General features: G+C 36.5%; 1 protein-coding gene across 15 annotated transcripts in view; it reads left to right on the forward strand.

Annotated features, from left to right (window-relative positions):
- Nucleotides 1-13,675, forward strand: part of TLN2 (talin 2) — a 596,702-nt gene that overhangs the window by 239,012 nt on the left and 344,015 nt on the right. For 14 of the 15 annotated variants that reach the window (XM_056808077.1, XM_056808019.1, XM_056808054.1 and 11 more), the window contains one exon: nucleotides 8,571-8,649. The gene's annotated coding sequence lies outside the window, so the exon portion shown is untranslated. Of the gene's footprint in view, nucleotides 1-1,016; nucleotides 1,185-8,570; nucleotides 8,650-13,675 lie in introns of those variants that run through there. The other variant, XM_056808007.1, reaches the window with a different exon arrangement.

Genomic DNA, 13,675 nt, shown 5'->3' on the forward strand with positions numbered 1-13,675 from the left:
TCCATTTAATTAATAAGGTTCTAAGTATTTTGTTGGTCAAAATCCTTTCCAGGATGCTTATATAGGACTCTGGAACTAGAGGGAGAAAGACCAGAGTCCAAATCCTGCCCCAGATTCTTATTAGCTGCATGACCCAGGCTCGGCAAATCACTTCATAGAATCTCAATATTGGGAGTTTAAGATATGCTAAGATCTTAACTTCTTCCTTTTATGTAGGAGGTACCTGGGTCCATATTTGAATGAAGCCCAGGAGAAGCAAAGATAGGACAGGAACCTCAGTTTCTTTTCCTAGTCCAGTCATGCCTTCTGTTGCCTCTTCTATCAAAATTCTTTTGGGAAGATTGTTTTCCAGAGATCCATGTTGTTGTTTTTTTTTTATCTTATTCCTTGCCAGATGTTGGTATGGCAGTAAAATCAATTATCCTGCTATTTTTAATTAATATTTACTTTTTAACCACTTTAGTTGTATATTCTTGATTACTCATGCACATTTTTCAGCTATTTATTGTCATATTACCATTTAATATAATTAATATCTGCCCATATCAATTTAGTCCCATATTCTCAAAGTGCTCCAAAGGGGAATACAGGAAAGGTCATCAAATTCAGACTGTAAAAAATCAGAAAGCAGAGTATTTAATGAATTCACATGAATATTTTCTCCTGTGTGCAGTTTTTTATTGCTATCAGCGATCAGTTATACTTAGGTAAGTAGGTAGCCCAGTGTTAGACCTGGAGTCAGGAAAATCTGAGTTCAAATTTTGCCTCTATGACCCTGGTCAAGTCATTTAACCTCTCTCTGCTTTAGTTTCCCTAACTCTAAAATAGAGAGAACTCTAAAATGAAGAGACCAACAGCATTGGTCTTGCAGCGTTGTGAGTTTCAAATAAGATAATATTTTTTAAAAGCCCTTAGTGTGATGCCTGGCATGTATTAGATGCTATATAAATCTTTATTCCCTTCCCTCCTATTCTCCCCACCCAGCATCTCTCTTTTTTCTTTATGGCACAGACCTTTGACCTCCTTCTGGCTCAGTGTGACCTTCCCCAAACAGAAAGCTCAAAAATCTCTGTCCTTGGATCAGAGCTCGTCTCCTTGTCACTTCTGTTAGCTTCTGACTTTCTGCTATACAAGTCTGTGTGCTCTGCTTTCCCTCATTATCATTCTGGTCTTCACCTTCTTAGGTGAGTTTTGCTGTATAACAATCACACACATTTTATAGCATTTTTGGATTTGCAAGCTTTCTTCCTGACAACTTTTTCAAAGTAAATACTGAAGACATTATTATTTCCATTTTAAAGGTAAGAAAACGGAATCTCAGGTATGTGAAATCACTAGCTCAGAGGCACAGATGTAGCAAGTATCCCAGTTTAGACATGTACCCCCTTTTTTATCACTCTAGATTTTCTCCATTATAGTTTACAGTTTCTTTGAACTTCTTAGGATTGACAGCTAGGAGCTTCAGGGCATAAAGTGCTGGACCTGGAATCAAGAGGTTTTGAGTTGAAATTTGGCCTCAGACACTAGCTGTGTGACTTGTGGCAAGTCACTTAGCCCTGTTTGCCTCAGTTTCCTCTTCTGTCAAATAAGCTGGAGAAGTCAATGGCAGACTACTCTAGTATCTTTGCTTAGAAAACTTCCATTATGGAGCCATGAAGAGTTGGACAAGTCCAAAACAACTGAACAGTATCTATACACTTCTTACCTACCTAGTCTTCTAGAATTAGTGTAATTAATTTAGTCCAATCCTGAAGGATGATACTAATACCACTTGCTGGCATTGAGGGACCCACAGACTTTTCCCTTCCCCATCAACCCCCATTACTTGCCCCAGGGACTAATTGTTACCTCTGGAATATTATAGCCAGCTCTAAAGGCCACATTTTTAGATGGAATGGAGTTATCATCAGAGTAGATTAAATAGCCTGGAGAGAGAATTGGAGAGCCACTTCAAATTAATCGAGGATATTAACCTGGAGAATAAAAGACTGAGGAGGCGAGGCTTGCCACCTTGCCACCTCTCCTTGATCTCTTAAGGCACGTGGAAGATGATTGGCTAGATTACAGAAGCACACATTAATAGTTGGAAAAGATCCTATTGTGTTTATTTCCTGATGTCACCGGAAAGCCAGTGTTAACTGAATGAGAGGACATGGAGAACGGCCACAAAGCGAGATGGGCTGCCTTACAAGGTGATGATTCCTTGTCATTTGAGATCTTAAGGAATACACTGGGTGACCAACGATCAGAGATAAGATAGAAGAGAGCACGATAGGAAGTGATTACACTAGATGACCTCAGACCCTTTCAAATCTGAGAGCCTCGTTTTTATTGTTGTATTTATGTTGGTTCAGCTTCTTGTATGTCATGTAGACTATTTTTTTTTAAACCCTCACCTTCTGTCTTAGAATCAATGCAGGGTATTGGTTTCAAGGCAGAAGAGCAATAAAGGCTATGCAATAGAGGTTAGTGACTTGCCTAGGTCATAAAACTAGGACATGTCCAAGGTCCTATTAGAACCCAGGACCTCCCATCTCCAGCCCTATCCACTGAGCCATCTAGGCTGCCCTCCTAGATTATTATATGCATATGTATATGTGTGTGCACATATGTATGTGTTTACAAAAACTCACAGGTGTATATATGTGTGTATAAAAAAATATATATATATACTCATTTACATCCATACATTGGTATAATTCATTAAATTATAACATGGCTCAAATAATTAGTCCAAAATAAAATATTTTGTGTTAAAAAACTTGCTATGGAAGTGAGGCTGCAAGGTAGGTGCTAATTTTCTTCCTGGATTTGAGTAGTTTACATTGGGCATAACTACTAAGATGGGTTCGAGATGGAGAGGTATGTATGGTCTTTCATTTTATTGCAAAGTTGCCTTGCTTTCCCCATTTATCAGTGAAATGGAATAGTAATACCTACCTGCTGGTTCCCAGGGAGTTTTTAGAAAGGAAAAGGAAGGAGTAAAAATGAAGAGAGCAAGAGTAATTAGCCATTTAAAATTTTTTTGTTAAGCCTTATAAAGGGATTTGTGTAACTAAGTGGTATTAAGGCTTTTCAAAAAGGTTTATAATTATGAGTTTATGGGAATTCAGAGGTTTCATATAGGGCCCCTAAAATTTTGAAAATAGAGACCACAAAGAATAAATCTGTTTTCAGAAGATAAATTGAACATAATGGACCTATTATGGGAATAATTCTGCATTTTACAGTCTAAGTAGAAAAATACTTTCATACATAAATAGAAGCTAATAAAAATAAATATGTTAAGTTAGTAAATATATTATAATGGGATAAAATCTTAACCATAGGAATGGGCCATCTGATCCAATATGCTTTTTAATTCTTATTCATCCTTCTTCATCATCAGTTTATTTGCTATGGTAAAAAAAAAAAATCTGGATGCCTCATGGAGAAGTTTTTGTTATGCTTCTTTTGTGCAGTTTCATACTTTTCATTATTGTTACCCGCATACATTTGAAGAATGTGAATATTTTATGTCCTAAACATCAGATTAATTAGGTGATAAATCACAGATTCAGATGATGTGATAATCGTGTTTGTGTTTTAATATATAGGGTAATTAAAGGAGAGAGTAGAAAGGAAAACTAACAAAGATGTAATGTACAATGAATTTTTGTTGCACATGCATGGTAGGTGCTTTTCTTAAGTCAAGGGCACATTGTTCCCAAATACAAATTTAAGACCCAGAGCCATGAACTCACTGGGAATAAAAACAAAAAGAGAAGGCAACTTTCCAGCTTTCTGCCCTTGAGGGATCACCCTCCTCACACCAGATATATAACAACAGCAACCCTTGCAGAAATCTTCAGTGCCTCAAATCCAGAGTTCTACTTGCCTTCCCTTTTTAATACCTATTTATATAAGATTCTCCTCAAAACAAGTCAGAGTGCAATTTAGCCTGTCCATGTTCTTGCTCTCCATTACTAAAGGCTATTGGTGGACTTTTCTGTCATTAATACTGAGCAACATCACCAACCTTTCAGTACCCAAGGTCTGGGTAGAACCAGTAAAGCTAGGAAGGTGTTTTATTTGTTTAACTGAGTATTATTGAGTTATGGAACAAGAAATTTTAATTTATTATCTCATTTAATTAATTTGTGAACTTTAATGAAGTGTCAAGCACAAGCTGGAGATAAAAAAGACAAAAATGAGAGCCCTTGCCCTCAAGGAACTTAAAAATTCTCATGGGGCATTCTGAATTTAAATGTTAAGCTTAAAAGTATTAAATAATAATTCCTTATATATGCCCATCAGTGGCTAATCTTTTTTTAGTCTAGTATATAGTTTTCTATTTAAAGGATACTTTACTTTCCCTTTAACCATCTACCTTTCCATCTTACCCCACTTAGACATCATGTTGAATGTGAATCCATACCTCTATCCAGTTTTCTTTGTTGGTACTTTATTGATGCTCATAGTTTTTTCCCCCTATTTTCATTTAAGTGTCACAATCACCATCACTAGAATCCCTGCTTTTAACAACTATAAATGCAAAACAGGCTCGGTGATTCTTCTTCTATAAGTCATCTCTTGTGCTTGTGTTTTTGTTTATTTAAACCCTTACCTTCTGTCTTAGAATTGATTCTTAAGTATTGGTTTCAAGGCAGAAGAACAGTAAGGGCTAGGCAGCTGGAATTAAGTGACTTGCCCAGGATCACACAGTGAGGAAGAATGTGAGGTTAGATTTGAACCCAGGACCTCCCCCCTCCAGACCCAGCTCTTTTATCCACTGAGCCAGCTAGATGCCCTTCTCATGCCCATGTTAACTTGACTGCTTCTTGAACTACAAGATTAGAATCACAGAAGCAGGTAAAGAATGCATATTACAAAGATTATGATGTACAGCTGGCTAAGCAATCCATTGAGTTAGATCATTAGTACATCTGGCTTGAATGGGCACTGCAGGTGCCCACAGCTACAGAGGAGGAATAGACCTTAACGAAAGGAAAATTCCCTAATGATTAAAGCCCAACAAAAGTGGAATAGTCTGCTTCCATTGGATCATAAATTTAGAGCTGAAAGTTACCTCTAAGGTCTTCCAACTTTTAGCTAGCGGAGATTTACGAGCATAGGGAAGGTGCCTCTTATTGGAAATTTCCTTTTGTTTTTTATTTAAATTTAAAAATTATTTTATTTTTATTGTCATGCAAAACACACTTCCATACTGGTCATTGTTATAAGAGCAAACTCATACATAACCAAAACCCCAAAATAAAGCCATCATTACACTGATGTGACAGATGACTCCAACAGCTCTTTCTCCGGAGGGGGATAGCATTTGTTGGAAATTTTCTAAAGGGATTTCTTGCTCAGACATTGGCTCAATGAGATGGCTCCAGAAATTCTTTCCAACTCTGAGCTTGGTCGTGTCGGCTCCCAGGAAGGTTTTCTGCTGATCCATTTCCAGCAATGACTCCCTTGGACCTCAAATACTCAAATATGCCAATCCATCATCTCATGTATCGTGGAGTTTAGTCTAGCCCTTCTTGACCAACCATCCTGTGCCACTCTTGCTCAGATTCTCCCAGGAGGTCTGAGCAATCAACAAAAAGCCTCCCTCTCTTTTTCTTGACATGGAGAGGGAACCAATGGAACTTTTCAGCTGTCTACCTTTCATTCCTTATCCTTGACACGTGAGCAGCCTTCTGAGTATATATATCTCTGACTATGCTTTCCCCCCCTGTTTTTCAGCTTTCTTTGTTACATTCTGCTCACACCCATCTTGCACCTCTCCATTGTCCTGTTTAACTCTTGGAAGCATTTAGAATATGTTTCACTGCCTTATAACAACATCCATTCCTGCAGGCAGTCCATCCAGTTCTCTCTCTAGACTCACATAGGTTGCCCCCTACCTAGCACTTTATTGAACATTTATTAAGTAACTACTATGTGTCCAGTATTGTTATTATTTTGTTAACTTGTATTTATAGGATCACAAATCTAGAATGAAAGGAATCTTGGTCATCTAGTCATCCCCTATTTTACAGAGCCAACCTTGCCATCCCAAAGACTTGGGTTCAAGTTCTAACACGTTCTGGACAGGTCACTTTTCCCTTTTAGTGTCCTAGTGGTATAATATATAATAAAAAAAACCTAACCTTGCATCTTCGAATCAATACTATTTTTGGTTCCAAGGCAAATAAGTAGTGAGAGGTAGCTAACTAGACCAGGGTATGACTGGCCTGCTCGAAAAGTGTCAAATTTGAAACTAAGACTTCCCATCTCTAGGCTTGGTGCTCTATCCACTGAGCCACCCAGCTGCCCTACTAGGCATCTCTTTAAAACCACACATGGCAGACAAAGTGCCCGTCTCCACTGGTAGAGGGAGTTTTTTCCTCTTGAAAGTCTTCTATAGGAGTGAAATCACAAGTCTCATCCTTTTTTCTATCTCCTTGTGTGCAGTAAAATTCTTTATTAGATGACAAATTCCTTGAGGACATCTACTTTTTCTTATTGAAACTTTGGGTCTCTCCAACATGTAGTATAGAATTTTAAACATATTATAGCTTAAACAAATTCTAAATGGCACTGAGTATTTCCCCCTGATTTATGTTTTGAGTTTTTTTTTTCCCATAAAGCAAGAAACACCTGTAGTCTCTGAATGAAAATTATTTCCTTTTTTTTTTTCACATTTGTGATATTTGTTGCCATCACAATGTGTTTAGTTTTATATGTGTAGCCAATAAGAGATTTTCAGCATGCCATAGATTTACACCTGTGTTGGGGTATGTTGCTAAAAGACATTGCTGTACTTTATTAGAGAATTGCACAGTGTCTTTCTGGACGTAGAACTTGGAGTGCCTGAAGTAGATGGGGCTTACCACATTGTTCTTGTCTAATCTTATTTTACAAAGGAAAGAAACTGAGATGGAGAGGTCAAGTGACATATACTGAGATCACAGGGATACTTAGGGATAGAGCTGGCTCTTCCTTTTAAGTAGTCCTTCTCTACTATACCAGAGTATCTCCTGTGTTCAAGTTCATCTGATTTATAATTTAGATTTTCCAGTCATTGTTTTAAACAATAGATGACAATTAAAATAGTGATTTTAAACATCAAATGATCAATAAAGACAGTATTATTAAGCAAGCTTTTAACTTAATAAAACTCCATTGTTTTACATTTCCTGATAAACCTTAACTTTTAACCTCTGATTAATCTAACTTTGTACTTATTCTCAGACTTCATTAGAATATTTCTTAACAATTCAGCTGAATCTTCACCTTGGAATTATGTGCTTTATGATACTTGTCATCATGGTTCTACAACTTGATGACTCACCCCCTCTTCTGTTTTTATTCTTCCTCTGCCTTTTCTAGGCTGTTTCTCCCTAAACTCTCCCTCTTTTTGGTTGCCTCACCAATAGTAGAGGATTCTTCTGGGTAGGCTATTTAAATGAAGCTTTCGCACTGGCTTATCCTTCTAATCTTATCATTCCTCTTGTCTCTTCTCTTTTCTGTTGTCCAAAATGATCTGACACATGGATGAAAAGTCACTTTCAGTTATTTTCAATTACCAAATTGCTTTTCTGCCATAATTGAAAATTTACTGTCCCTGCATCTGATAAAGACATACTTATATTATTGCGACATTATCATATTGCCTTTGCACATTCTTTGAGACATCTTTAAAAATAAAATAATCTAGCTGTTTCTACAGTACTTTTTTTTGTCTATTTCTGATTTGACTTTTGTAGCAGGAAGGACAGAGGTAAGCATGGATGAGTGCGAGTTTGAGAATTCTTATTTCTTTAGCTACATGTGTGTGTTTACATAGTCATATGGCTAATCTCATCTACTATTAATGTAGTAACAGTAGACATGATTTTAAGCATTATTTCTGGTTGTTAGTTATCTATATTTTGTCCCATTGACTGTGGTTTTCTGCGTTCCATGCTATGACCTTCAGTCTCTAACCTGTACATATTTCTCCATCTTCCTATTGCTTTCTCAAATACATGAAAAGACTCAAATGACTTTAACTTGTATTTTTGTGGAAAGACCTCCTAAAGTGGATTGTTCTACACCTAAACAACAGAGAACAAGAGTGTTTCTTTTGGGAGTGGGGTGTAATTGTAGTATGAGGGAATCACAAGCCCTACTTTTCTCAGAGGCCTTAATTCAAAGTAAAAACAGAGACAATCTTTGTCAGATAAAAATGAATATTAAGAAGTTTGTTGGTTCATCCTATTTACATTTGGAGGGAGATAAAGGACATATTTTCTCCTACTTCATTTTCATTCACAGTCATTCTCTTTCCTGACACATGGATGAAAAATTTTATTTTGCATCTATGCCAAAAACAATATAATTTTAGCCTCCAAAATGAATATCTTGAGATCTCAATTCCCTGTTGGTAAAGCAAATTCCCAACTCATATTTGGAGACGGAAATACATTGTTTCCTGAATTGTTTCCTTCTGTGCTTAGTATAAAGGAAAAATGTCTGTATTTAGAATTCTTTAAAAACTGATTATGAATATATGCTTCCTTAACATTGATTTTCAGTGGTTTTTCTTATCATTTCAGGGATGGCTACTGGAGATCTTCCACATGCTTTCAAGATAATTTCAGAGAACTGGACTTTATATATGAACTGAGAATTTAGGTAAGACCTTTTAAAAAGATTAAGTGGACATGTTAACAATAATAGTTTTCATGTAGTAATTTTTATTTTGCATTCTCTAAATTTTAATTTAATTTAATAAATAAAAATTATTTAATTTTTAAGTCTCTTCCTTTTAAATTTCAAGATCCCTATTCTCTCCTTCCCTCCAGCCCTTCCCCTAGCCTTTGAGAAGGCAAGAAAAATGATAACAATTATACATGTGAAGTCATGCAAAACATATTTCCATATTAACCATGTAAGAAAAACAAAAGCAAGAAAAGCATACTTCCGTTTTCCACTCAGAGTTCATCAGTTTTCTCTCTGTAGATGGATAGCATTTTTCCATCATGAGTTCATCGGAGTTGTCTTCGATCATTGTCACCAAGACTTTCACAGTTGATCATCATTACAACATTGCTATTACTATGTACAAGGATCTTCTGGTTCTTCTCATTTCACTTTGCCTCAGTTCACATAGGCCTTTTGATGAAACTACTGCCTCTTGTCATTTCTTACAGCACAGTAATACTCCTTCACAATCATATGCCACAAATCATTCCACCATTCCCAAACTGATAAGCATCCCTTCAATTTCCAATTCTTAGCCACTACAAAATGAACTGCTAGGAATATGTTTGTACAGAGAAGTCCTTTTTCTTTGATCTCTCTCAGGGACAGAGCTTAGTAGTGGTATTGCTGAGTCAAAGGATATGCATAGCTTAATAGCCCTTTAGGCATAGTTCTAAATTGTTCTCCAGAATGATTGGACTAGTTTACAACTCTACCTTCAGTTCATAGTTATTCCTGTTTCTCCCATCCTCTCAAACATTTGTCATTTTCCTTTTCTGCCAATATGATAGATATAGAGTGGTACTTCTTCATTGTTCCAATTTGCATTTTCTCTAATCAGTAGTGATTTAGAGAATATTTTCATATGACTATAAATAGTTTTGTTTTTTTCTACTGAAAACTGTTTATTCATATCCTCTGACCATTTATTAATTGGGGAATAGCTCTTTTTTTTTTTAAGTTAAATTGACTCAGTTCTGTACATAGTTGAAAAAGGAGGCCTTTATCAGAAAAAGTTCTGTAGATTTTTTTAGATATTATTTCATTGTCTGCAATTTATACCTCCTAGCAAAATATAATTTCTTTGATTATCTCTTTCAGTTAGTTCTATTTTAGTTTTTGCATAGACTGACATCATGATTGCTACCCATCCTTTTTTTACTTCAGCTAAAGCATAATAGATTCTGCTCCAGCCTTTTATTTTAACTCTGTGTCTATCTGTTTCAGGTTTGTCTCTTTTAAACAATGTATTACTGGAGTTTGGTTTCTAATCCATTCTACTAATCACTTTGATTTTATTAGTGAGCTTACTTATTCCATTCACATCCACAGTTATATTATTTCTCTCTCTCTCTCTCTCTCTCTCTCTCTCTCTCTCTCTCTCTCTCTCTCTCTCTCTCTCTCTCTCTCTCTTTCTCTCTCTCTCTCTCTCTCTCTCTCTCTCTTTTTCTCTCCTCTTCCCCCACCCCCAGTCTCCTCCTACTTCCCTTTTAGGTTAGATAGATTTCTATATGCAACTGCATATAATTATTCTTCCCTCTTTCAATGAATTCAGATGCAAATGAGGTTCAAGCACTAACTGCCACACACCCCTCATTTCCCCCTCCATTATAAAAGTTCATCCTTGTATTCCTTTTTTAAGTGAGAAAATTTCCCCCATTCTGTTCATTCCCTTTTCTTTTTGTATATCCCTCTTTCTCACCCTTTCATTTTATTTTTGAGATTATGCCAATATAACCAACTCATATCTATGCCCTCTATCTGTGTAGATACCTTCTAACTGCCCTAATGATAAATTCTTAGGAATTCTTTGTGATTTCTCTTTTTGTTTACCTTTTTATCCTTTTCTTGAGTTGTGTTTGAATGTCAATTATTTTTATTTATTGCATCCTCTTCCCCCTGAAGAGTTATTTTCAATTTTGTTAGCAGATTTTTTTAAAAAATCTTAACTTTGTTGCCTTCTATTTCAGCTCCCCGATACTTTAATTTAGAAGCTCCTAAATCTTAAAATGATCCTGACTATGGCTTCACAATATTTGAATTGTTTCTTTCTGGCAGTTTGCAGCATTTTCTCCTTGACCTCTGACTGTGGAATTTGGCTATAATATTTCTGGGAGTTTTCATTTTGGGATCTCTTTCAATATTTGATTGGTGGGGTTTTTCAAAACTATTGGAGAATTTTCCCTGATCATTTCTTAAATACGATGTCTATGCCCCCACCCCCCATGGTTTTCAATAGTTCTTAAATTATCTCTATTGAATTTTTTTTCCATGTAAGTTGTTTTTCTAATTAGATAGTTCACATTTCTTTTTTTTTCATTCTTTTGATTTTGTTTTATTGTTTCTTAATGTCCATTGGAGTCTTTAGCTTCTAGTTGCCCCATTCTAATTTTTAAGAAATTATTTTCTTCTGTGATCTTTTGTACATCTTTTCCTGTTTGAGTAATTCTGCTTTCTCAGGAGGATTTTTGTTCAGTGAGTTTCCTTTTACATTTGACCTCTGGTTTTTTTAAGGAGTTCTTCAGTGAATTTTTGTTTCTCTTTGATATTAGGCCAATTCTTTTCTTTTGAGGCTTTTAAATTCATTCTTTGTGCCTTTTACCAAACTGTTCTCTTTTTATATTTTTCTTGCATCATTCCCATTTCTTCCCCCAATTTTTCCTTACCATTCCTATTTCTTTATTTAACTTGTCCAGGAATTATTGTTTGGCTTGGGTACAATTAGCATTTTTCTTGGTAGCTGTCCTTGTAGCTGTTTTCATATATTTTTTTCTAAGTGTATATCTTAATCTTCCTTGCCAACATATATATTTTTTTAAAGTTAGGTTTTTTTCCTATTGCTTGCTCCTTTTTTCTTGTCTGTTTCTTGACTTTGGACATTATATTAAAGTTGATCTCTGTTCATCTGGTGGAGGAAATGCACTATCTCAAACTTCAGGCTTTTTTGTGCTATGTTGTTATCAGAGCTTGTTCTAACAGTTTGCAAGTTTTTAGTGCTTCTAAGGTGATACGATCTGGGGCAATGTATGGCCATAAATTTCCTGATCAGGAAGGGCTCCTGTTTCTCTGTAACTGTAAGCATTAGTGCCCTTTTCTGCCCTGGAACTGTGACCAGGTCCCCTGCTTTCCAATAATAGCCATAAGCACTTGTGCTCTTCTTGAACTTGGAACTGTAATTGAGATCTCTGCTCCATCATGACCTAATACAAATGCTCCTCTTGACTCTAGAATTGGGATCCAGTTCTTCATTTGGCAGTAATTACCAATTAGCACTAGTCATACCCAGTGCCAGCAAAGGGTCTCCTATAATGTCTTTTTGACCAGTCATTCAACTCCCTTCTCATCTCTGGCCTGAGAGCTCCTGAAGCTGCTTTTGCTGACAAGGATGCCTCCAAGGCCCATTACTGGTGCTGCTACGCTCTGGTACTCTGCCCATCCCCATGTTACAGACCTTTCTTGCCAATTTATACTCTCTTAATCTGGAAAAATATCTCATTCTGGCATTTTGTTGGCTCTGTGGCTCTAAAATTTGATTTGAGGATTTGTTTTAAAGTTGTTTGGAGGGGAATATTGAGCGAGCTCTGTTGGGTCGCTGCCTGTACGCTGTCATTTTGGCTCCACCCCCTAATTCATAGAGTATTTGCAGCTGTACCCCGAGTCGAAAGGCAGTGGTGTCATGGATAGAGAGTGGCCATTGACAGTCAGGAAGACTTCAGTTTGATTCTTGTTTCTAACACTAGCCAGAGCATTGATATTTGAGTGTTTGTTATAAAATGTTTTGTAATTTTTAAAGTGCTGTGAAAATATAGTTTTTATTGTTCCTATCCATTATATGACTTAGACTTAGCAGAGTCAGAGTTGGAAAGGACCCTAGGTAACTTCCAGTGAAAGAGTCAGGAGATATGAATTCAACTCCTATCTCTGCTTCTTAATCCTTATGTGACCCTGAGCAAGTCACGTCATCTTCTGTGCCTCAGTTTCCTCTCATGTAAATTAAGGGTTCAGAATCAGTGGCATAAAATTCATATATACATGGAGACAGTCGACTAAGCTGTACAGAGGGATCCTGTGGGCCACATATTAACTTGACTTTAAAATATAATGTTATTTGTTTTTATTTGTTAAATATTTCCTAATTATATTTTAATCTGGATTGGCCTATATTTGGGTGAGTTGCAGATTAATGGGCCACATATGTGACCCCTCTGGACTCAATCATTTCTATGGTCTTTTTAGTCTGTGAACTTTTTATTTTCTTATTAAGGAACCTGAGGCTCAGAAGTTTAATGATTGGACCTTGAGTTTGAACCTTACTTTCCTAATATCCAAGGTAGATAGCAAGTTGACTCCCTCCATTTGATCCTCTGTAATAGAGGGTATTTTTCAGTTGGTAAAGAATCAGAGAGAGAGAGAGAGAGAGAGAGAGAGAGAGAGAGAGAGAGAGAGAGAGAGAGTAGTTCTCTTCCCCCTTCAAGACAAGGCAAAGGCGGTATCCCTCTTGTTAAAGTTGACCTACAAGGAGAAGGAAAGTGAGTCTGTTTTGTTTCCCCCTTCAACCTTCCGTAACTATGGCCCCTCACCTAGCCTGCCAGATTATTACCCTCCATCACTTTGTTGCTGTTCAGCAAGCCCCTCTTCTTAAGTGAAGAGAGGTCCCGCCACCCCCAACTCAGTTTGAGCTGTCCCTCACTCAGTCTTCAGCCAGTTAATAATATAATCACAAGTTTATTCTACTGAGGCAATAAAACAAGGTAGAGTGAAGAAAAGGGGGTGAGTTCAGGTAAAGGAAAGAGGAAGGGGGGTCCCAAAGCAAGTCTGTTTGTTGTTTTAATTTTTAGTACAATTTATAAATATTTAACTGAAAATTTTTACCCCCTTCTGATATCATTACTTCTTGGTGATTCTCTTACCCTTAATAGAACCATCTCTTCTAACAGAAGAGTTCAGTTTGACAAGA

This window comes from Monodelphis domestica, chromosome 1, assembly GCF_027887165.1.
Source record: "Monodelphis domestica isolate mMonDom1 chromosome 1, mMonDom1.pri, whole genome shotgun sequence".
NCBI classification, from domain to species: domain Eukaryota; kingdom Metazoa; phylum Chordata; class Mammalia; order Didelphimorphia; family Didelphidae; genus Monodelphis; species Monodelphis domestica.